Source organism: Hyperoodon ampullatus (genome assembly GCF_949752795.1).
Source record: "Hyperoodon ampullatus genome assembly, chromosome: X".
Taxonomy (NCBI): Eukaryota; Metazoa; Chordata; class Mammalia; order Artiodactyla; family Ziphiidae; genus Hyperoodon; species Hyperoodon ampullatus.
In genome coordinates, this window is record NC_136913.1 from 117,531,962 (window position 1) to 117,557,293 (window position 25,332).

The following is a 25,332-nucleotide window of genomic DNA, read 5'->3' on the forward strand; positions in this document are numbered from 1 at the left end:
CATCTACCTAGTGCTACACCCCAAGTCCCTGGCCCCATCAAGTCCAGATCCAGGGGTTCCCAAGGAGACTAACATGTACTCACACACAGTCTTCTCATGGTGTTCCACTTCAGGCTCCAAGGTGGTCTTCTGCTGAACTTGTTTTAAGAGGGAAGGGATGTGGGAACAGATATATATGTATGACTGATTCACTTTGTTATAAAGCAGAAACTAATAAAAAATTAAAAAAAAAAAAAAAAAAAAAGAGTGTTAAGAAGAGAGGAGAGGATATCTTTATTTGATGTTGTGTGTGATAATCGTACTGTAATTTTGTTTAAAAATGAATCTGTATCCAAGGACTTCACTGGTGGTGCAGTGGTTAAGAATCCGCCTGCCAGGGCTTCCCTGGTGGCGCAGTGGTTGAGAGTCTGCCTGCCGATGCAGGGGACATGGGTTCGTGCCCTGGTCTGGGAAGATCCCACATGCCGCGGAGCAGCTGGGCCTGTGAGCCATGGCCGCTGAGTCTGTGCGTCCGGAGCCTGTGCTCCGCAACGGGAGAGGCCACAACAGTGAGAGGCCCGAGTACCACAAAAAAAAAAAAAAGAAAGAAAAAGAACCCGCCTGCCAGTGCAGGGGACACGGGTTCAAGCCCTGGTCCGGGAAGATCCCACATGCCACGGAGCAACTAAGCCCATGCGCCACAACTACTGAGCCTGTGCTCTAGAGCCCGTAAGCCACGACTACTGAGCCTGAGTGCCACAACTACTGAGCCCGCGTGTCACAACTACTGAAGCCCGTGTGCCTAGAGGCCGTGCTCTGCAACAAGAGAAGCCACCGCAATGAGAAGCCCGTGCACCGCAATGAAGAGTAGCCCTGGCTCGCCGCAACTAGAGAAAGACCGTGCGTGGCAATGAAGACCTAACGCAGCCCAAAGAATAAAAAATGAAAAGAAAAGAATCTGTATCCTGAAATATTTATGGATGAGGTTATATGATATATAGGATTTACTCTGAAATAATGTAGGAGAGTGAGGTGTATGTGGGTATAGATAAAATAAGATTGGCCAGTTGATAATGGTTAAAGCCAATGATAGGTACATAGAGGTTCATTGTACTCTTCTGTTCCTCCGTCTCTGTCTCTCTCTGTCCCTTTGTCTCTGTCTGTATATATATATGTGTGTGTGTGTGTGTGTGTGTGTGTGTATGAAATTCTTTATACTAAAAAAGAGAGGAGGAATGTCATGTGAGTTGATCAGAATAACATATATTCCTATATAGCTTGTTGGACCAAGTGAATCAGGATTTCTAATTTCCTGTGTCCAACAGTAGCCTGGACTCTGTTGCAGAACTTATTTAATACAAGAGTTACACCAAAGTAAGGCAAACAGCAACCCTTAAAAAAGTGAGGAATAAGTTACATGTATCAGAAGATGGGAAGACCAGAAGGATTCTGGAATAAGAACTTAGCAAACTAAGTCTCCAAGATCTGCCTTAAATAAGAGGAAAAAAACCACCCCCAAGAGTCTATTGAGAAAGTACCCGGAAGTGAGCTTCCGTAACAACTGATGTCAGTGGCAAGGAAAACTTCGTTGATCTAGTGCAATTTTAAATGATTGGGTGCCAAACCACTGTTATAGCAAATACAGCATGATGGCTAATTGCAACTTTATTTTGTGTGTGTACTGACAAGCCACACAGGGTAAATCTAAAGGCTCAGTTGGATTCACATATTTAGTTCTCACCACTAAATGCTGGTGAGCAGGTGAAGTACCCAGTGCAGCCTCCTTTGAATGTTGCAGTTAGCTGCCATGCTCAGGGTCAAACCTTGCCTTGCTTGCTCCAGCACAGGTGGTGGTACCTCTCCCAGTATCTTAGGTAGAGTGGGAAGGCCCCAGGCTTAGTATGAAGAAATTCCTTGAAAGGGGTTTCATGCCCATTGAGAGTTAAGATTGCAGCTGGTCACATCATTAGTGTGATTTGTCTGTCCAGTTCCCAAGAACAGCTGTGTGGTGGTGTTGGTATGGCGAAGGTGTGGCTGGATTCTGAAGCAACATCTGTGATGAGAACATAAATTTCTAAAACTGCCAGATGGTTAGTAGAAACCCTCCTCGTTTCTCTGGACCTGTGATGAAGCCTGCTTGGTTCTCTTCTGTTCTCACTGCATTGCTCACCCGGTTGCTCTCCCATCACATTTGAAACCTTCAAAGGGTAGTTTTCTGCATGTTTAGTAGTTGGTAAACAAAGAGGTTTTGCATAGCCAGAGTCTATGGTGAACTGACATTTACAAAACTACTGGTTCCAAATCAGGAGCATGGAAAGGGCAGCGGCACTCCATACTGCCTGATCTTCCAAATGTCTTCTTCCATCATCAGGTTCCTTAGAATAGCTGTGAAGTAAAATCTATTTGACATCGCAGTGAAGTCAAACCTGCATATCAGAGTACAGTTTTACCTCTGCACAGTAGTTTCACAGAGGAAATACTCCGGGTGTTTACACATCATCCAGAACAATAGCCAGTAAAATTTAAAACAGAAGATCATCCAAAGAGGAATAATTTGCCAGAATGTCCCAGTTGTTAGATCCTTTCACTTGAGTGCCTGATTTCCTGGCTATCTTGCTCCATCAGACAAGGTCATGTTGGAAGGGGAGAGAGTGAGAAGTACCCACAAGGAGCTAATAAGAAAGAAGTCAGGACACTGAATCCTACTCCTGAGGAAAGAATCTGGAAAAGAGAAAATTGCTTCTCTTGGTTTCTTTCACTTGTTTTGGAGTCTCACAAGCTTGTAAGGAAACTGTCAAAGATGAATGATCTTATGTAGACTGTGGTCAATGAGATATGAAGTTGTTCCTTAGGAATTCTAATCCCAATACCAGAGACCCTCCTATAATCACCTCCTCTGGGCTCCTTCAGCACTCTGTACTCTACTCTCGTTATACACTCATTAGCTGGTGTGCTGATGATTTATTTGTCTCCATGTCTGTTTTCTGGCCAGACTGTGCCCTCCAGGGCAGATACCTTATCTAATTAATCTCTGTATCCTCAGCACTTAACACAGAGACTGAAATAGAGTAATAATTCATTAAATGTTTTCCAATGAATGGATGGATGGATGAATGGACGGAAGGAATGAAATAAAATGTCATTCTCTCCATTGAGTGGCTAGAACTAGAGTAGGTAGATGAATTATTTCTGTTTAGGATCTAAGCTTCTCTGCCATGGGAATCTAATAAACGTTCAGTTAAACTCAGGAAGCATGTGAGCAATTTCTATGTATTAGAACAGTTGTAGAAACAGTGGTAGGACTCTAAAGAATTACAAGCTATGTCCCTGTCCCCTGAATCACTTACAGTGTCATTGGCATACAAAGTAATAACCCTGTGAAATAGTGAAGCAAAAAAGGAAGACAGTGTTCTAACCAAGGACCAGATGGTTGATATTAACATGCTCTATAGAAGTTTAGAGAAATGAGAGGAGAATATAGGCCAAAGTAGAACAACCACAACAGGCAGAGGTGAGGGTAAGGCACAGGAGCAGATATAACATAGTGGGCATTTATGGCATGTCTATACAACAGCCTTCCCTTTTTCTGGGAGCTGTCTGCTCTCTCCCCAACCACATGATTTTATCAAGTCTCTCAACTGGGTAGATTGAATTCTTCCCTAAGGTATTTTAAAGTAGAATCGATAGATTCAGTATCTGTTGGTGGATGTAGTAACAGGTAAAACTCAGGAGGTGTTCTGGTTATAGTTTTCATCATATAAAGGATGCCAGTATGCAATGAAAGAGAATGAAGCGGAAGTTAAGGCAGAAGCTGGGGTGAGAGATAGGACAGGAGTGGAAGTGAGAGAGAGAGAGAGAGAGATGGTGTTTTCCTAGGTTCACTTTTTCCTGAGATCCAGCTGCATCCCTGCCCTTCCCTCAGCTTTATCCCAGTACACTTTCAGTAATTTTCCTTTTTTGTCTAAACTTGTCCAAGTTGAGTTTCTGTTATTGCAAACTCAAAGAGTACAGATTAATAGATGTACTAGTCACTGAATAAGAGTGTATGTTCAGAATGGCTTATAATTTGGTGTGGCTAAAGGATAGGGTGGGTAGGAGTGAGTGGAGCCACTGAAGTGTTTAAGCAGAAGAGTACTATGGTGCAATTTGTTCTTGGGCAGATCACTGGCAGAAATGTGCATGATAGACTTGATGGGGGAAAAGACTAGAAATGGGGAGACTAGTTATCAGAGGAAGAACCTCTTGGAATTTCTAATTTTGCTTCACTTTGTAGGAGTCAACTCCCAGAGAATAAAAACTTAGGTTATTAGAAAAATAACCCTAGGACATAAACTAAGCAAAAGGAAATTGATTACCATTCCTGTACACACATACAAAACAATGCCACACCAGACCTTTATAGTAATAACCTGAAAATTATTCTGTAGCTTGTTTTAGGTCATTTTTAAAATGTTCTTTGCAACTGTTACCCTTTTTAAAATTTATTTATTTTTGGCTGCATTGGGTCTTCTTTGCTGTGCGCGGCCTTTCTCTAGTTGCAGTGAGCAGAGGCTACTCTTCATTGCGGTGCACGGGCTTCTCATTGCGGTGGCTTCTCTTGTTGCGGAGCACAGGCTCCAGGCATGTGGGCTTCAGTAGTTGTGGCACGCGGGCTCAGTAGTTGTGGCTCACGGGCTCTAGAGCACAGGCTCAGTAGTTGTGGCGCACGGGCTTAGTTGCTCCGCGGCATGTGGGATCTTCCCAGACCAGGGATCAAACCCATGTCCCCTGCATTGGCAGGCGGATTCTTAACCACTGTACCACCAGGGAAGCCCCACAACTGTTACTCTTAAACTAAAACTGAGATCTGGCTCCTTCTCCTCTTCCTCTGTCTCTTCCATATTCTGCTCCGTTTCCTTCTTTTTTCCCTAGCTAACCCTACACTAGGGTTACTAATTCAGGGTAAAACAGACTTGGGTCTTAAGAAGGGGCACTGCCCTCTCAATAATCAGAATTTGCATGGAAATGTCATTGTGGATTTTAATGGCACAAAGCCTAGTTCACCTACTATCGAACATCTAGTGTTGACTCACAAATATAGAACGAGATCCAAGATTACTAATGAGCTGCCTTAGTCTGCCAAGAAGCTAAGTTGATATCAGGAAACAAATTCTATTGCATGGCATCTGTCTGTAATGCTAGCCAAAGAGTTGTATAATGGGCAGTCACAATTGAAAATGACCTTCATTATGCTGAATTCATTTCTCTAATGTGTCCATTTTCCCTCATCTTATATTCTGACAGTAATAATAGACATGGAAATAAATCCAAATTGTGATTCAAATTTCAGAATGTAGGATTCACAGGTGTGGTGGCTTTTCTCAGCTGAATGTGGGGGGTAGATGAGTAAGAAATCTAGGTGGATTTAAAAAAGTAAGGAGCATTCTTCAGAAAATCAGACATGGGCACAGCATGGGCAAGACTGTCTGTCTCACTCAAACAAGAATCTTTACATAATGCACCAAGAATTTAAGTGAGTGATCTGCAGTTCAGGAAAAGTTAACTCTAAGGAACAAAAGCCTGACTTCATAGACAGGCCCCCAAATATCCTTGAGCACCTGTTTCTACCTTCTTAGTGTTGTACCCATGGTGCCACTGGGGCCACAGAGTCCTTTGGCTGCTGTTTGTTTAGACTGGCTGTGTAGTTAGCAGAATGAGTGCTGGACTCAGAGTCAGGAGACCTGGGGCGGAACCCTGGCTCTGCTACTTACTGTTTGTGCCATGTGGAGAAATCACTTATAGCCCTCTGATCTTTAGTTTCTGCAGCTGCAAAAGGGGACTATAGTCACTGAATAACCTACCTTGTCAGATTGTTAGGGTCAAATGACAGAGTGGATGTGGAGGGGTTTTGTCAATTGTAAAAAAAAATTATTGTTGTTGCTAAAGTAATTCTTCCTTATTTCAGATGATACTGGAATAGCAGAAAACCAGTGTCACGGGTCATAATTTCCACTCTATTAACATTCCTACTTGCCCATAGCCTGATATTTTGTATTTTAATTTTTAAATTGAAGTATATATATTCTTTTTTATATTATTTTCCATTATGGTTTATTATAAGATACTGAATATAGTTCCCCATAGCCTGATATTTTTATGCAATAACAAGTCAATTTCTCTTTCTCTCTCTCTCTCTTTTTCCCTCTCTCCCTCTCTCTCCCTCCCTCTAAGCTTTGTCCCTGAGAACCCTCAGGCTGGGTGAGGCCAGTTCTCTTTTCTCTCTCTCACTACTAAAGTGTGTGTGATGTGAGGTTTGATACAAGGACTTGGCGGTTGATTGGGAGACCCAGGCTGGGTCAACACAGTACTAAATCAGGATCAATTCAGTGCATAAGTCATCAAAGCCCCTTGATTGGTCTTTACATAGGTAGAACCTGTCTCGTACCTTAAAAGACAGTGGCAAGCTCGTGGCCTTTTGCTTAATGCAATACCTTGTTGCCTTCTGCCGCTCTGGGTATCAAAGGAGCTGCCAGATCAACCTGAGGGAGTAATTTCTTAATGAGATCCCTGAAAACATATATGAATGGACAGTGCTTCCATTTCCATGAAAACAGGAATAATAACAGGAACTCCGGTTTCTTTACCTAATGACTCATTCACTTGCTGGTAGGAGTGCGTGTTTCCTTTTTTCGAGAATAGCCCTTGCTTAACAGAATAATAACTGTCCTGTGAATTTGTTTTACAGAACTTTCTTATACACTATCTCACTTGGACTCATTTTATTCTTACAACTACCTCCCTGCTCAGTGCTTTCACCGAGCTTTCTAAGAGTATTTCATCATTGCTGTATCTTCATAATTGCCTTCCAGTCACTTTTCAGCTCTCTCCCCATCACCTGAAATTGTCTTAGACCTGGCCATGACCAGACACTATTTAATTGCTAACTATTTAATTTCTAACCACAATAGTCTTTCCTCCATTCTTATCCTACCCACACTCTTGGCTGGATAGGTATTTGGTTCTTTTGAACGTTCCCTGCTTCTTATCTACTGAACATCCTTCCTGGTCACTCTGTGTCAGTCTTCTCTGTGTGTTCTTCCTCCTCTGCTCCTTGGAAACTCTTGTTGCTCAGGGCTTACACTGGCACCATTTTCTCACTCTGTGTTCTCTCTTTAAGCTGTCTCAGCTGCTATTATGGCTTCAGTTACCATCTCTAGGTACCCATAATTAAATCCAATCCAGATCTCTTGCCCCTTCTCTTCAAGCTGTAAATACCTATTTGAAGACTTTTCTAGGCTTCTCTAGATGGATGGGCTGTGAGCACTTCGAGCTCAACGTATCCCAAACAAAATTATGTTCTCTCAAACATTTTGTACCCCCTCTCTTGTTAATGATTCTATAATTCACCCAGTTGTCTAAGTTAGAATCCTTTACTCCTCCCCCCTCACGTCCCCCCACATTGAATCAGACATCAAGTGCCCTCCATTCTTCCTAAATACCACCCAAATTTGTCTTTTCTCCACAATAACTACCACTATCTTAAGTTTATATGAGATCAGCGAATAGCTTCCCAGCTATTCCTAACTGTTCTCTGTCTCTTTCCCCCAGCTCACCACACCCCGCAACACTGCTGTAAGAGTGATCTTTCTAAACACACGGATAGGAGTTCAGTACTGTTCTGCTCAAAACTTCTCAGTGGCTTCTCATTTTTGACAAGATAATATTTAAACTTCTTAGCATGTCCCTCCAAGCTTATAATTTGGCTCTCTATTGGAGCCTTGTTTCTCATGCCCTCCACTCGTGCTTTTCACCCCCCTTCTCCTGCAAGTAAACTATGCACTTTTTCTTAAATACAACATACCCTTTTGGTTAGGTTTTTTTTTTTTTTTTTTTTTTTTTTTTTTTTTTTTTTTTTTGCGGTTAGGCGGGCCTCTCACTGTTGTGGCCTCTCCCCTTGCGGAGCACAGGCTCCGGAGCACAGGCTCAGTGGCCATGGCTCACGGGCCCAGCCGCTCCGCGGCATGTGGGATCTTCCCAGACCGGGGCACGAACCCGTGTCCCCTGCATCGGCAGGCGGACTCTCAACCACTGCGCCACCAGGGAAGCCCTTGGTTAGGTTTTATACTTTGTAATCTCAGTGGAGACAGAAAACAAGGGAAAACCAGGTCAGGGGAAAGAGGGAAAGAGTGGGTGAATCCCTTAGATTTTGTGACTTATAAAGAGAGAGCTTATCACATTATATAAACTATTTGTCTACAGGCAGACCTGGGAGATATGGCAGATTCCGTTTCAGAAGACTGCAATAAAGCAAATATCACAATAAAATAAGTCACATGAATTTTTTTTGGTTTCCCAGTACATATAAAAGTTCTGTTTACATTATCCTGTAGTCTAGTACATGTACAATAGTATTATGTCTAAAAAAGTCTACATAACTTAATTAAAAATACTTTATTGCTAAAAAAATACCATTATTTGACAATGCAGGGTTGTCACAAGCCTTCAATTTGTAAATAATGCAATATCTGCAAAGTGCAGTAAAGTGAAGTGTGATAAAATGAGTTGTGCCTGTATTTCCTCCACTACACAATTCAATCCGTTGCAAGTATAGCCATCATTTTCATTGTAAAGCTATGAAAATTGAGGCACACAGACTTGCCAGTAAAAACATAGGTAGGAATGAGCTCACACTGAGCCAGGACTGGAACTGAGGTTTTATGACTATTGATTCTGGCTTCTTTCCACTCTCCCGGAAGAGGATTACAAAGCTGAAAGGAACACACTAAACATTCACACATTTCCCCTAAGACAGGAAGTCCTCCAAGTATACTGAATTAAGCTGGCTGTCTGATCCTTACTGTTGCTGTGACCTGGAATGCTGGAATCCCCCTGCTGATTGGAGCAGCCACTATAGTCCTAGAAACATCAGGACAACATATTTTGTAGTAAAATACACTTATTGCGAAAATATATCAATTATTAGTTGAATGAAAAACTGGGAATACAATTAGTACAGGTACAATCTCCTGGCTTCCTTATGATCATGAGACCCTTACTGGCTGCCTGTGTCAGCAGCTATGTGGTCACTCACTCAATACTGAACATGGCCTGGGGATTCCAGTGTTCGGTTTTATGTGCTGCTACCTTCTTCCCTTCAACAGCATTGTTGAAATAATCACATGCTATTGGCCACATATGTCTGGGAAAAGGCCAATCAGTGATATAGAAAACAGGAGAAAGTGTTAGGACTTAGATGAAAGTCTTTGGAAGTCTTATGGTACCTTGAGCCTGATGAAAAACTTTGCCAAACTGCTAGGCTATAATATTGGCTCTTCCTAGAGTGGGAACACTCTGTGTGGTCAAAAGGGGCTGGGAAGTCCATGGCTAGAGGTTTCCTTCTATTTCTATTTTACTATTTTCATTTTGCAACTAATTTAGGGGAACTGATAATATTTGGGCTTGTTGATATTCTGCTACCTTCTATCAGAACATAAATAAAACTGTTTAGAAGATTTGTGGCATTCTTGACTGTGCTTTGCTTACATTCAGTGGTCAAGTCTTCTCCCTGGAGATCTAGCTTCAATTTTATGAGAAGTTTAAAACCAACTTTGCTGGAATGTTAGCTTTCGCAAGGAACATCTAAAAATTTAAATAGCAATTTTGGAATTCCTTTATTTAAAAATGTTTTCTGGCCTATATTTGCAAATCTTATATCTGATAAGGGAATTGTACCTAGAATATGTAAAGTACTCTTACAACTCAATAATAAAAAGGTAACTCACTTAAAAAATGCACAAAGGATTTGAATAGACATTTCCCCAAAGGTATTACACAAATTGCTAATGAGCATATGAAATGATGCTCAACATCATTAGTCATTAGGAAAAAGAAAATCGAAACCACAATGGGATACTACTTTACACACATTAGGATGGCTATAACCAAAAAGTCGGACAATAACAAGCATTAGCAAGTATGTGGAGAAACTGAAGCCCTCATATATTTCTGGTGAGAAAGTAAAATGATACAGCTATTGTGGAAAACAGGCTGGCAGTTCCTCAAATAGTTAAACATAGAGTTACCATATGACCCAGTAATTCCACTTCTGGGAATATACCCAGAATGATTGAAAGCAGGGTCTCAAACAGATATTTTTATACCATTGTTAACAGCAGCATTATTCACGGTAGTCCAAAGTGGAAACAACCCAAATGTCCATCAACGGGTGAATGGATAAATAATATGGTATATCCATATAATGGAATATTATTTCACCATAAAAAGGAATAGAGGGACTTCCCTGGTTGCACAGTGCTTAAGAATCGGCCTGCCAATGTAGGGGACACAGGTTCGAGCCCTGGTCTGGGAAGATCCCACGTGCCGTGGAGCAACCAAGCCCGTGCGCCACAACTACTGAGCCTGCGCTCTAGAGCCCGCGAGCCACAACTACTGAAGCCTGCGTGCCACAACTACTGAAGCCCGTGCGCCTAGAGCCTGTGCTCCGCAACAAGAGAAGCCCGCGCACCGAAACAAAGAGTAGCCCCCGCTCGACGCAACTAGAGAAAGCCCGTGCCCAGTGATGAAGACCCAACACAGCCAAAAAAAAAAAGTAAATAAATTAATTAATTTTAAAAAATAAAAAAAGGAATAGAGTACTGATTCATGTTATAACATGGATGAACCTTGAAAACATGGTAAGTGCAAAAGCCAGACACAAAACACCACATACTATATGATTCTATTTATATGAAATGTCTAGAATAGGCAACTCTCTAGAGACAGAAAGTAGGTTAGCGGATACTTAGGGCTGGGGCTAGGGGGCAATGGGGAATTGTGGGGTGATATTTAAAGGGTATGAGATTTCTTTTTGAGGTAATGGAAACATTTTTAAACTGTGATGATTGTTGTACAACTAACCATTGAGTTATATGGATGAATTACATGGTATGTGAATTATATCTCAATAAAGCTGTTACAAAGAAAATGCTTACTGGCCCAGTTCTCTTTGCCTGATGCTTTACTAGGTGCTTGAGGCAAGGGTACAGAGATAACTAAAACTCAGGAGCCTGCAAGGGGATAATGATAGAGGCAGGTAGGAAAGGAAGCAACTGTCATGATGGAGTAAAAGAAAGTGCTATACTAGAGCTTAGGGCTACTGGCAGAAAGAAGGAATAATGACTGATGTAGTTAAAGAATGCTTCAGCTAGGAAGCAGAATTTAACCTGGATCTTGAGGTATGAATAAGAATTCAATTCAGTAAACAAAGACTCAGGGTGTTGTTAGGGGCAAGTATAGAAAAAGACGGTCATTCCAAGTTGAGGGATCAGCACACACAAAGGAATGGCAGCCTGTAGTTATCTGCTGCAATCAAGGAGCAACCAAGAATTTGGATAGTGCATAAGGAGTGTGGAGGGGTGTTATGAGAGATGAATCTGGAACGGTAGCCTGGGGTCAGATTCCTGAGGACTTTCAATACCGTGGAGCTTAGACTATTCTCTGAGATAAGAGTTCATTTCACACAGCAATGCATCGTAAAACTCTCAGTAGGAATCATAAAGTAGTATCTATGACTCTGCCACCAACTAGCTGTGACCTTAGGCAAATCACCTAACCTCTCAGGACCTAAATTTCCTTAACCTGAAAATGAAGATAATTATCCTTATAATATATAAGGCTTTAGTATTGATCACATGAAAGGGGAACTTGGCAGACACTGTGGGTTGAATAACCCAACATCTATTCCCAGGCCCAGTCTCCCTTGCCTGCATCTGCAACAGAGGCTTGAAAAACCAAATACATGGTTAGTCTCCCTTGGAGCTCAAGGTGGCCACATGACAGTAATATTCTTATGGCTAATGATACATAAACAAAAGGGCATCTGCTGAGGGGCATCTAGCAGAGTTTTTCTTTCCTGAAGAAAATATATAGACATTGCTAATGCTATCTGCTTTACCCTAGTTTCTGCCTTGAATGCAGACATGATACCTGGGGCTCTAATGGCCATCTTGTAGCTGATTTACTGGCAGCAATGAAGATGAAAAGCCAACATGTTAAGGATGGATGGCAGTGCAGAACTACCAGAAGAGAGTCTGAGCCCTTGATGGCACCAATAAACGTATGCCAAAAACCACCTACCTCTGGACTTATTCTTATGTGAGAAAAATAGCCCTCTATTTGTACAAGTTAGTTGGGGTTTCTGTTACCTGCATCCAAAATCATTCTTCATGATACAGAGTTTATAAAAGAATTATAGAAGCCAAAAAGTGATTTATAAGAATAAAGAACGATTTTTGGAGAGAGAGACATGATTTCAGTTATATTTTGATAACAGTGTGAAAAATAAATTAGAGAGATGAATTGTTGTAGGGAATGCTAGTGAGATAGTAATGACAAGAATCCAGGCAATAAACAGTGAAGGTGCCATGGTAGTGAGGATGATGAGGAAGAGACAGTTACCAGAGACAACATGGGGGGAAAACGGATAGGAGCTGGCAAGGATTAGACATTGGGGGAGGACGTGTGTGTGGGGTTGAAGATGCTTTTGAAGGTTTTAGCCCTAGTGACAGAAGGGATAGTGGGTCAGTAAACCTACGCTCATAACAGGAATGAATATAACTTTAAGGAGAAAGATAATGAGTTCAGCTTTGGACACATTGACCTTGAATTGCCTGCAATGCACCTGGGAGAGTTCCTATAGGCAGTTGAAAGATGGGGCTTAGTGGACAGATAGAGATATGCAATTTGGATGTCATCAGAGTACAGGAGACAGCTGAAGCCGTGGGAGTGGATGGGATCACTCATGAGGAGCAGGTGTAGTAGAAGAGAAGCCAGCCAGAGATGGAAACTTAGATGAAATCAGAAGAGTCAGTGGAGAAGAGACTAAGAAGCATTTAATCATTCAGAAATATTGAGTGCCTACTGTGTGCCCGATCCTGGGCTGGAGGCTTAGCCATCAGAGAGGTCGGAAGGGAACCAGAAGAGTGTGTTGCTGGGTAGAGTGGGGAGCATGCGTGGCTGGTCAACAGTGTCAACTGCTGCAGGAAAGTTAAGGGGGGTGAGAAATGAGGAACTCCTTTCCTCAGCCACATTCATCTGAATTCCTTTAACGGGAGTTTATTGTTAGCTGTAATAGCCTGTCTGGAAGATAAATGCTAAATTAATTTGGGAACTGACTTGTAAAACTCTCAAGTGGCCTAAATCATTTAAAAGAAGTTCAAATTCTATTATGTGAGATTGAATTGGTTTCTGCAGGTGGTTGTGCAACCTTCTCCCCTAGAGATATGCTTGTCAAATATGTTTTCTGTCCAGTTCCTCCTACGAGCAAGAATAGTGGTGCTGTGAGAGCAGCACAACTCCATCAGGTCTCTCTGATGCCTTATTCTGTGAGTGTAAATTAGAGCTCTTTGCTTTGAACTCTGATAGACCTTAGTGCCCTATGCTTTGCCATATACACTTGATCATTGTGGTCTTTTTTATTTCTTTCTGCACATGTCACAAGTGTTACTCTTGTCTCTCTAAATAGACTGAAAGTTCTTCAAAGGTAGAGATTATATCTTTTGCTTTTCTCCTATTCCACACGGGGCTGTGCAAAGAGTAGGCATTCAATAAATATTTGATTAAGTCATGGAGATGTGGTCAAAGTAATTTCATAAAATGCCAATGTGTGTTTTATAAAATGTATATTGTGCGTTTTTCTTTTAAAAAAACTAAAGTTATTTTAAATCATAATACCAGGACTAGGACTCTAGCTATCTAATTCCATTTGGTACAAGGTAGAGTTTGGAAGGGTGTAAAGAAAGTACACGAGTAAACTAGCCTGTGTGGACTGTATCTTGGGCTACAGAAGAAAGCAAGTGAGAAACAGATCTAGCAGTGATCTCCCAGATCTCTGTGGGGAAGGCTGGATTGGTGCCAAGAGGATGGAGGCTATTTCAGGCCAGAATCTACTATGACATTTAAAGATGTGTGTTTGGGATCTCTATAGGTGCGGTCATCAACAACAGGTGCATCAGAACCTTTTTCATAAGGGTAGTTCAATAAACATTTATTGAGCCTATATCATGAGCAGGCATATGTATCCAGCTGTTAAACATTGAAGCTCCTCAGTGCTCAGTCCTAGGCTATTCACCTCTTCTTACCCTATACTCTCTCCTTAGGTAATTTCATTTACAGCCTCTGTTTCAATTACCACCCATAGGCAGATGACTCACATGTTTGTATCTTCAGACCAGAACTTTGCTCTGAGATCCAGACCTATGCATCTAGCTGCCAGCTTGACATCTCCTCTAGGATGGTTCCCAGAACTTTCAGTGAAACAGGTCTTCAAAAGAATTTATGCTTTTCTTTCTCTCTCTCTCCCTCTCTATCATCCCCTTCAACCAAACCTGGCCGCCTTCCAGTGTTCTCTGTGTCAGCTCATGACACCTTCATCTATCTTGTTCTATTAGCCAGAAACCTAGCAGTCATCAGTGACATCCCACACTTTCAGCCTCATAACCAGTCCCTCAGGAAGTCCCAACCATCTATTCAACCTGCAAAATATAACCATATCTGCCCACTTCTCTCTATTGCCATTGCCACAATTCTAGTTCCAGCCACCATCTTTTCTCACCCGGTCTGGACCATTGCAAGTTCTTTTTCTTTTGAGTGATTTTTATTTTTTAAAAAATTTTTTAAGATTTTATTTTTGGGGTTTGAATCTAATTTATTTAGTTTTTCTATTTTATCAATATTTTTTATTGAAGTAGACTTGATTTATAATGTGTTAATTTCTGCTGTACAGCAAAGTGATTCAGTTATACATATATATATATATACATGCACATATATATATATACACATTCATTTTTTAAATATTCTTTTCCATTTTGGTTTATCATAGGATATTGAATATAGTTCTCTATGCTTGCAAGTTTCTTAATTGGTCTCTCCACTTCCATTTTATCTCCCTCTAGTTTGATATCCACCCAGAAGGCAGAGTGATTACATTGATACACAAATCTGATCATGCTATCCCTTGCACAAAATCCTTCAATGGCATACCATTTCTCTTAGAATAAAGAACAAAATAATTTACTTAGCCTACAAAATCAGAATGGTTCAAGTTTTTAAACTTGGGCTTTCATTTAATGTAGAAGACATATTTTTCATAGTCAACCCAGACAGAATTTTGAAAGCTCCTTTAAGCATTGTATCCCATATTTATGTTTTTACTACGCTGAACATAAGTTAACCTTTTTCATGATGATTTGGTGATTCTGGCATCTTCTTTCTTCCTGTTAACTTCACTTGTTAGTGTGTCAGCTTCAAACATCCCCCTCCTTGTCTCACTTTTAATGTATTTTCAAATGAATGTATGTGTGTGTTTATATATTATATATAAAATATATTTTATATATGTGAATATGTATATATACATATGAACTGGCTTACATGATTATGGAGGCTGGCTAGGCAAGTCTGAAATCTGTAGGGCAGGCCATCAGGAAGGGCCATGTTCCAGATGGTTAAAGCTGCTGGAAGTCCCACCTTCAGATAACTGAAGCAGTTCTATATGGTTCTTGGAATTCACATATTAAATTTAATTTTGAAACCAAAATAATTATTTGACAAATAGCATCATAAATGTATAGGTGATATACAGAGGGGTTCCTCCAAATCAGATGGGGCCTACAATGTACAACAAAGGATGATTAAGACAAAAGGGAAGAGAACAGGACAGCCAAGAGACAGGAGAGAGCTCTGGGACTGAAGTAATGAGAACCTTCATGCCATGATTGGGCTAATTGTTCTATAGGAAACTCTATAAGAAATAACTCATTATTTGAGGTTCAGGTATTTATACATATAATCAGGAAGAAAACACCCTAAATTAATCTATGGATTTGGGTATGGTGACCTGAAATTGAAGAAATGTATTTGAGAAGTAATGATAATCACCAAGCACTGTGCTAAGTGTTTTGCATAAGGATTATCACTTTTATTTCTCAGACAAGATTTTATAAAGGTAGGAATAAACAGATCATATCATGATCCTGATGCTGTAAGTGCTCCTTGAGTAATCCAGTAATATTGTAGATGAAAAGGAAATCTCAGTTGAGTAGACAGAAGTAACTAAAATATAAAGTTGAAGATGTGCTGATGTTTGTTTGGAAAATACAATAAGGTCTAGAAAAATATGAGCTTCTTGCTACCAGGAAAGCTGATGACTAAATTGTACTGGGGGACCTTGTTGTCATTGAGGGGGTGGATGTTGGTGGGGAAACAGTATAGAGGTGAAGAGAATTTAGTAAATTTGAGGCATATGTCTCTAAACATCTCCAAAAGGTTGAGAACCATTCCCATTGGAAGCAGCTCTGATTAACTGACCCCAGCATGGGGCCCCAAGAGGTGAATAATGTTTGGTTCAGGAATCCCAGCAAACATAATCCAGAGACAGCTCTGAGTCAGCCTTCGGGTGGCTGAGACTGAAGGGTAAATATGGGCTCCAGACCTAAAGGCCCTTGCTTCCCAGTGCCCAGGGGAACTGCCTTTGGTCTGCATTTGGAAGCAAGGATGGGCTAGAAAGTGAAACTAGGGATATCTGTTAGAATCCGATCTGCAATTTACAGAGCTTGCGTGTAGTTTGCTTCGGTAGTTCCTCAGAGAGTCTATCCCCAACTTATAATTATAAACATCCCTTACAGATGAATCCCAAATTATGAACATCCATTACTTATGAATGGCTTCCCTACCTTCTGCTTTCCCCTCTGATGCTGCCAACTGTGAATCTCCTTTCCTTCCCATGCCTTGGGCCTCCACCTTCCCCATCTACCATCTATCAGTGGCATAGATGATTGACCCACACGCTCATCCCCTGATCCCATAAACACCATCTTTTTCTTCTCCCTCTCTCAGTCCCTATAGGAACAACAGCATCATTGTTCTACTGGTTTTTCCTTCCTCAAAATTTTCCTCCATGGGGACAGCATCTCCTCATTTTCAGCTCTTCCTCAACCTAGGCTCCAGTGGAGCATGGCTCCATACTTGGGGATGAAGTAGCAGGTTGTGGTGGAAAGAGAACTCACTTTAGACTCTCTTGGATTTGCGTCCCAGCTCCATCTCTCTGAATTTGATTTACTTATCTATAAAATATGAATAGTAGTACCTATTTTGCCTACCTCAAAGGGTTTTTGAGAATAGCAAAATCAAACTGAGTTAATGGAGAAGAAAGTACTTTGCCAACCCCAAACACAAATACCCATATCTTAAGCGGAGATAGAAAAACACAGAGCCCAAGACAAAAACACGCTGAGAAACCCAGGACCTAGGAGAGAGTAAACAAAATGGATTATGAAATTTTGCTTTGAGGCTTGGGGCAATTTTTTCGTTGTTTCTGAGTGAAAACAATGTTCTTTTGTGAGCTGAAAACAATTCTGATCAAGGCTAGGTAAGAGCAGCGCTAGTGATGCATCCGTATCCATAAGCTTTGAAGTAAAATTAGACATTAACAAAACAAACAAACAACCCCCCAGTGATCTCAATCTCTAAAGCCCTGGAAAATGGCCCAAACTCACCTTCAGCTTCTCCACAGAAGTCTCATCTACCTCCTTATTTTTCTTAATTACATCTGACTTACTTTAAGCAGTCTTCAAGAAAAACAAACACTACTTACGCAAGTATATGGCATTTCATTTGCTGGTATTAGAACATGATAGAGAACTGGTGCATATGTATTTTTAAAGTATCTACATATGCCCTTTTAAAATATACTTTTTGATGTATAAAATAAAAGCTGACTCCACAGCCACTTTTGTTTTTCAAATTTTTTTAAAAAAAACTTTTGGACATACAGTATTTGGGCCATCCTATGGGTTAAATAGGGTTTTGTGGGCCAAGCCTTAGACCCTAACTAGAGAGGCAGCATGTTGATAATAGAGCATAAATTAAGGGTCAGAACGTGGTTTGAGTCCCAGCTCTGTGACTTACTTGCTCTGTGACCTTAGTTTTTGTGAAGTTCAGTTTTCTATTCTATAAAACGGAGATGATACCTACCTTTCTGGGTTGTAGTAATAACTACAGATTATGTATATTCACTTTCCTGTTCCTGCCATAATGAATGACTTCAAACTCAGTGTCTTAAAACAACACAAAATTTTAATCTCACGATTTCTGTAGGTTAGAAATCTGAACTGGGTCTCAATGGGCTAAAATCAAGGTGTCAGCAGGGCTGTATTCCCTTCTGATTCTCTCTTTAGCAGAGAATCTGTTCACTTGCCTTTTTCAGCTTCTAAAGCCTTCCTGCATTCTTAGTTCCTTCCTCCATCTTCATAGCTAGCAATGTTGTGTGTCTTGGAGCATTCTTTCATAGTAAATCTTCCTTTCTCTCCCTTCTGCTCTTCTCTTCCACTTTTGAGGACTCTTGTGATTACACTGGACTCTCCTGCATAATCCAGGATACTCTCCCCACAAATAAAGGTCAGTTTATTAGCAATCTTAATTTCATCTGTGACCTAATTCCCCTTTTCCACGTTACCTAACGTATTCACAGGTTCCAAGGGTGAGGATGTAGAAATTTGGGGGGCTCATTATCCTACCTAACCCACATGCACATAATAAACTTAAAACATTTTTGAATAGTTTTAAATTTGCAGAAAAAATGTGAAGGCAATACAGAGAGGGTTCTCAGATACCCTTATCCATTTTTCTCCAAATGTTAGCATCTTACGTTACCGTAGTACATTTGTCATAATTAAGAAACCAATACTGGTATATTACTATTAACTAAACTGCAGACCTTATTAGGATTTCCACTAATATCCGTTTGTTGTTTCAGGATCCAATATAGGACACAGTATTGCATTTAGAGAGCTATTACTTTTATTTTTTTGTTCTGTTTTTTTTGTTTTGTTTTTTTTGCAGGACGTGGGCCTCTTGCTGTTGTGGCCTCTCCCGTTGCGGAGCACAGGCTCTGGACGCACAGGCTCAGCGGCCATGGCTCATGGGCCCAGCCACTCCACAGCATGTGGGATCTCCCCGGACCGGGGCACGAACCCGCATCCCCTGCATCGGCAGGCAGACTCTCAACCACTGCGCCACCGGGGAAGGCCCTAGAGAGCTATTACTTTTAATAACAATCTTGTGTACCATTATTTCTATGACAAAATATATATGTATTCCCAAGAAACTGATAAAATTCATTTGAAAATTTCCTGTAGAGACAAAATAGACCAAAATCCTTTGCCCTTTAAATGTCTTTTCTCCCTCCCCGCCTTAAACATATTTCTTAAGTTCTATCTGTGATCTAGGTGTCCTTCTAGGCTCTGGGGATACAGAAGTGAATGAGGGCTTCCCTGGTGGCGCAGTGGTTGAGAATCCGCCTGCAGATGCAGGGGACAAGGGTTCGTGCCCTGGTCCAGGAAGATCCCACATGTCGTGGAGCGGCTGGGTCTGTGAGCCATGGCCGCTGGGCCTGTGTGTCCGGAGCCTGTGCTCCGCAACAGGAGAGGCCACAACAGTGAGAGGCCCACGTACAGAAAAAAAAAAAAAAAAAAAAAAAAGAAGTGAATGAAATGGACAAAAACCCCTGCCCTCATGTAGCTTATATTCTAGTGGAGATGGTGGTGGTAGTGGGGAGCAGACAATAAACAAGACAAATAAGTAGAATATATGGTTTGTATGATAGAAATAAATGCAATGAAGAAAAATAAAGCAGTTAATAATTTTTTTTAAAAAGCAGGGAAGAAGATAGAGAATTCTGGGTTTGTGTGGAGCAATTTAAAATAGTGTATCGGGGCTTCCAATGGTGTGTTGGTGGTGCAGTGGTTAGGTATCCGCCCGCCAATGCAGGGGACACAGTTTCGAGCCCTGGTCTGGGAAGATCCCACATGCCGCAGAGCAGCTAAGCCCATGCGCCACAACTACTGAGCCTGCACTCTAGAGCCCATGTGCTGCAACTACTGAGCCCATGTGCCACACCTACTGAAGCCCGCGCCTAGAGCCCGTGCTCTGCAACAAGAGAAGCCACCACAATGAGAAGCCCGTGCACTGCAACGAGGAGTAGCCCCTGCTCACCACAACTAGAGAAAGCCTGTGTGTAGCAATGAAGACCCAACGCAGCCAAACATAAGTAAATAAATAAATAAATAAATAAATTTTAAAAAATAAAATAATGTATCATGTATGTAAAGCCTGAAAGAGAGGAGTGAGTGAGCCATGGTGGTACCTGGGAGAAGACCGCTTTAGGCAGAGAAAACAGTTGGGACAAAATCCCTAAGGCAGGAGCTGCCTGATAGGTTGGATAAAGAACAAAGAAGCCAGGGCTGCTGGAACAGAGTGAATGAGATTATGTAGAATCTTATAAGCCATTGCAAGGACATTGGCTTTGACTTTGAGGGAGATAGGAAGTTTTGGGCAGAGGGACATGATCTAATTTTTCATTTTGACCAAATCGACTCTGTATGCTGTGTTGAAAATAAACTGTAATGAGGCAAGTGTTGCAGGAAAACCAGTTAGGAAGGTATTGCAATAATCCAGGCAAGAGATGATGGTGGTTCAGACCATGGTGGTAGTAAGGGACATGGTGAGAAGAGGTTAGATTCTAGTTATATTTTGGAGGAGAGTCAAGAGAGTTTACTGATAATTGCATGTGAGTATCTGAGAAAGGGAGGAATCAGAGGTGATGCCAAGGTTTGGGGCCTGAACAAACTGGAAGGGTGGAGATGCCGTTTACCAATATAGTAAGACCACAGGAGGAGCAGGTTTCAGCAATAGACATGTGTGGAGAAGGTATGTCAAGAGTTTGATTTTGTGTATGTTGATCTTGAGATGTCAAATATATATCTGAGTGGAGCTCTGGAGTGTAGGAAATTGGATACATGAGTCTGATATTCAGGAAATGGATCTAGGCTGAAGATATAACTTGGGGAGTTGTCACCGTGTAGATGGCATTTAAAGCCATGAGGCTGGATGAGATCACTAAAGAAGTGAGTGTAGAGAGAGAATAACAGGCCCAAGGAATGATTGCCAGGGAATTCCAGTATTGAAAAATGAGGGAGGTGAGGATGATGCAGCAGTGGAGACTGAGAAGGAGAGGCCAGTGAGGTGGAAGAGGACCAGGAGTGTATGGAGTCCTGGAGGCCAACCACAGCAAGTATTTCCAGGAGGAAGAGGTGGTACAGAGAGGCAAATGCTTCTGGTAAATCAGACACAGTAGGGACTGAGAGGTGACCACTGGAGTCATCAAGATGGAGGTCATTGGTAACCTTGACAAGGGTAGCTTTAATGAAGTGGTGGAGATGAAAGTCTGATCACAATGGGTTTAAGAGAGAATTGGAGGAGAGGAATTGAAAAAATGGGTAGTAATTGGAGGGCAATATAAAATTAAAAGCATTTTTTAAATGGGAGAAATAACTGCATGTTTGTATGCTGATGAGTTGATCCAGTAAAGATGGAAAAATTGATGATGTAGGAGAGGGAAGTGAATTGGTGGAAGCCTGTCTTTAAGTAGATGAAATGGGTTGAGGTTGAGTGCACAGGCTGGGGAGTTGGTCTTAACTAGGCGCACAGAGAGTTCATCTATAGTAATGGTGGGGGGGCAGTGTGTGTACACAGATGGAGGTCAGCTGGTGGTGAGAGTGTGGGAAACAACCTCTCATCTGATTGCTTCTAATTTCTGAGTGAAATAAAGAAGGTCATCAGCTGAGAAGAAGGATGAGGGAGGTGCTGGAGGCTGGGGAAGAAAGTAAGATATTACTTGTATAGAAGAGTAGAAGAATGAATGAATGAGTAAATGTAATAAAATTACTAAGCAGCATTAAAGGTCCACTTGAGGATAGTGGTCATGAAATTACAGTGAGACCAGTAGGCATTTGGTATATTTTCCCCAGGCATGTTTAGCTGCAGAGATGCAGGTTTAGAGGAGGCAGAAAATCTGATTAAAAGAGAGTGGAGGGGGCTTCCCTGGTGGCACAGTGGTTAAGAATCTGCCTGCCAATGCAGGGGACACAGGTTTGAGCCCTGGTGCGGGAAGATCCCACATGCTGCAGAGCAGCTAAGCACGTGCGCCACAACTACCGAGCCTGCGCTCTAGAGCCTGCGAGCCACAACTACTGAGCCCGTTTGCCACAACTACTGAAGCCCGCGCGCCTAGAGCCCGTGCTCAGCAACAAGAGAAGCCACCAGAAGAAGAAGCCAGCACAACGCAACAGAGAGTAGACCCCGCTTGCTGCAACTAGAGAAAGCCCACACAGCAATGAAGACCCAAAACAGACAAAAAAAAATAGAGTGGAGACTTTGCCAGATAGGTATGATGAAGCAAGACAAGGGCAAGGGAGTCATGGGTATAGATATATACAAGAGAGAAATTACAGTGACTGGCCGTGGAATCTAAGCTGTGTACTGAAGGAAGTGAAGGCTATGAGGGATAAGAAATAGTGAAAAGGTGAGAGGATTAATGAATTATAGGTCTTAATTGGATTGAAGGATTGCCGGAGATGGAGTACTAGAGGGAAGGAGTGGAAAAAATAAGAAGTGGTGGTGGGGTAGTGGGATGCATAAAATTCAGATCATGGAGGCAGTGTAGTTACTGGTAATGACTAGTTCTAGGGTTTGGTCATGAGAGTGAGTGGCTGAAATGGTAGGGGAGGACAAGGTCACTGGAGAAGAGGAGGTCCAGAAACCAAGAGTTCAGGCTTCAGGTAGGATTATCTGTGTGCATTATTGAAATCGCCAGGAATTAAGGCAGATGCAGCATTGGAGAGAGTGACAGTGTGCCAAGAGCTAAAATATTTGAGGAATCGGTGCTCTGTGGGTGACTTCAACAAGGTGGGCTTTGTAAGTGGTTTGACCTGATGACACAAGATTCAAAATTAAGGTTTTGCTGGAGGGAAGAAGAATTGTCTGGAAACGGTAATAGAAAACAAGACGGACACCTAAGCCACCTCCAGATTCAGTAATATTGGGGAGTTTTGTAGAAAAAGAAAACCATCACCTAAGAAGGCAACGGGAGAAAGGACATTCTCAGGGGAGAGCTGAATTTCAATTAGAGCTAGAAGGGGAAGGAAATTTTCAAAGAATAGACTGAGATTATAGGAAAAACAGTTTAGGGAAAGGAGTGGACTTTGATGTAGAAATATTTGGTTCATTGGGTGTTGGCAACAGAATATTGTTTGTGTGTCCTGGGCTATGTTTCATATCACACAGTTTTCTTAGAGACTTGAAAAAGGAGTTCTGTAGCGTAACTCATAGTCAATGTGTCTCCAGCAGTGGCCATAAGAGAGGGTCCCTAATCAGTTAACATAAATCCTGGGATCTGCTGGAAAGGTTTGTCACTCCATTAGAGAAGCAGAACTCATCAGGCTGCCATAGCGTGGTGACTGTACTTTAAATCCATCTAATAACTCTTCTCCGGATTTCTATACTCTTCAAACAACCTTTGGACTTTAATTTGGTTTTTCAAGTTGTCTTTTCTTCTGGCAGAGAATGCAATGGCTAGCTGGCAGTTCTATTTTTCAGTATAAATTAATCAATTGGCTTCCTGTTTAATCAGTTAGTCCCCTGTAAATTTGGTTAGCATGAGTCAGTCTCCTGAAGCCTGATCACCGCAGTGTGAATGCCATAAAAATCAAGTTACTGAATTTGTTACACTGAGGACCAGACGCTGGCACTCATGGTGACCTCAGTAATGTGGCCCAGCCTGAAGCAACTGCGTCTGCTTTCTTCACAGATTTACCTTAATTCTATTCTACTAAGGATGTGACAAAAAGAGAATAAGGCCGAACCCTTTACAAATGCCTTGTTGTTTGGACAATAAAAGCTATTGACATCAGATCATTTATTCTTAAGCAAATATGATATGAGGTGCAAAGGAACAATGTGCTTTGGCAAATATTTTCGTGAAATTCACACACTTTCTCCTCATTTCCTTAACAACACTGGCTAGGGGAGTTGGCTCCCTTATTATTATCATCCTTATTATTATTTATCATTAAATTGGCTGGCCTTATTTCAGAAAAGTAAAACTAGAAAAGAAAAGCCCAAGTGGCTAAGGGAATGAGTGCAACGAAGGATTAGAATTCTCAGTCCACAAATACCAGGACCCATGTTCTGAAGAGAAATGTTTCTGGTTTGAAGCACAACATGAGAACTAGTTAAGGTCCATCAGATGGAATGATCTGCATGAATGAATATTCTAATCCTTTTTCACTCTAAAATTCACAGTTCTGGGATTAGGACATACTGCCTGCCTTTCTTGTAAAGGGACAGATTTTATTCATTGTCTGGAGTACCAAAATTCAAAATGTTGATGGACCCAGCCACCCCAATTTCTCATAGTAATAAGGAAAGATAGTTATCTCAATATCTCTCTTAACCTCCCTCTGTGTGTGTGTGTGTGTGTGTGTGTGTGCACATGTATGTATGTAGCTTACATCACTGCTGGGTTAAAAATAAAATCATAGGAAAAACAGAGTCAAAGTAAAGCAATAATGCTGGGGCCAGTCCATAGGCTTTCAATATGCATGCAAATTGGCCCAAATGAGGCTGAGTAGAAAGGAAATAACAAAAAGGAAACACCTATGATCCCTTCCCAAACATCCATTAGTTGATGATGAAATTGAGGTGAAAGAAGAGAGCTATAAACACTGCAGGATTTATCTGGCCAAACCAGGCATTGAAAATAATAGCTAGAACAGAGGTCAGCAGACTATGGCTTGCAGACCAAATCCAGCCTGCTACCTGATTTTGTATGGCCAGCTAGCTAAAATGGTTTTTACATTTTTTATATAATTGAAACAAATAAAAGGAAGAATAATATTTCATGACAATTGAAAATTATATGAAATTCAAATGTTACTGTTCTTAAGGAAAGTTTTATTGGAACACATCCATTCATTTATGTATTGTGTATGGCTGCTTTCACACTACAGTGGCAGAGTAATTGCAGCAGAGGCTATATGGCCTGCAAAACCATAAATATTTAATATCTGGCCCTTTACAAAAAAAGCTTATCAATTCCTCTGCCAGAATGATGAATGGTTATTTGTTTTTTATTAGGTGATAACTATTTATCAGTTCACATCATCAAACCCCAAACCTGAAGTTATTTAGAGGAGGATGAAATGGATATTTAAGTATCTTTTCTGCTAATTGATTCTTCAGTAAAAATCTTTACCAGTGAATTTAACATAAGTACTAACTCAGCAACTCCTATTTTCTCTATTCCCAAGGAACTCACAGAGTTAGAGCACCAGATAGTAATTTGGAAGTTGAGATCCAGAATTCAAAAGCTTTTGATTCTACTCAATCTATGAATATTAAATATCCATTTGGAGCAGAGCTGAGCAAGAGGAAGAATAAGAGCTTGTTACAATATTTAATCTACAATCAGAGAGTAGG